General features: G+C 55.5%; 1 protein-coding gene across 1 annotated transcript in view; it reads right to left on the bottom strand.

The window, feature by feature from the left end:
• Nucleotides 1-596, bottom strand: part of TAS1R2 (taste 1 receptor member 2) — an 18,244-nt gene that overhangs the window by 15,257 nt on the left and 2,391 nt on the right. The gene's annotated exons all lie outside the window — the stretch shown is intronic.

The following is a 596-nucleotide window of genomic DNA, read 5'->3' as shown; positions in this document are numbered from 1 at the left end:
TCACAGGCTGGCTCCGGTGTCTGGCCTTCATCCTTGCATGAAGTCGGTCTGCCCGATCTCCGAGTAATGCTGCCACCCCAAGGGGCTCACAAGGGAAGAGGCGCAGAGAAAATACCCTCCAGTCTTGGAGGCACCCCTGCCCACCCCACCATAGCCCTGGGAAAATGCAAACCTTCACTTCCAGTCTGAGAACCTGCTACAGAAGAACCACATTCTGCCTTCCGAAGGCATGACACCGGGTTTCTGGACTCTGCCGGGACACAGACTCACTGGGAGTCCCCCAGTTGCCAGAGAGGGTAGGTGTGGTTTTGATGGTCTCTAAGACATGGTCTGATGGTCTCAAACATCCTTTATAATCAGAGACATAGCATTGGGAAAACTCAGATCTCAGTGTTTCCGAATAGGATCGCCAACGATTTCAATAACACAGACTGTGCAGGGCCAGTGGGGTAGATCCAGGGCAGAGGATGGCAATGAACGAGGAAGAGCATTCGGAGCTTTGGTTCTTGGCCTAGACTCCCGAGGACCACAGGACCAGCCCTGGCTCCCACCTCCCCCCACCGCCACTTCCAGCCTCCCACCGGAGACTCACTCCT

Source organism: Pteropus medius, unplaced genomic scaffold, assembly GCF_902729225.1.
Source record: "Pteropus medius unplaced genomic scaffold, Ma_sr-lr_union100, whole genome shotgun sequence".
NCBI classification, from domain to species: Eukaryota; Metazoa; Chordata; class Mammalia; order Chiroptera; family Pteropodidae; genus Pteropus; species Pteropus medius.
Note: the sequence above shows the minus strand (reverse complement) of the source record. Positions and strands in the feature narration are given on the sequence as shown.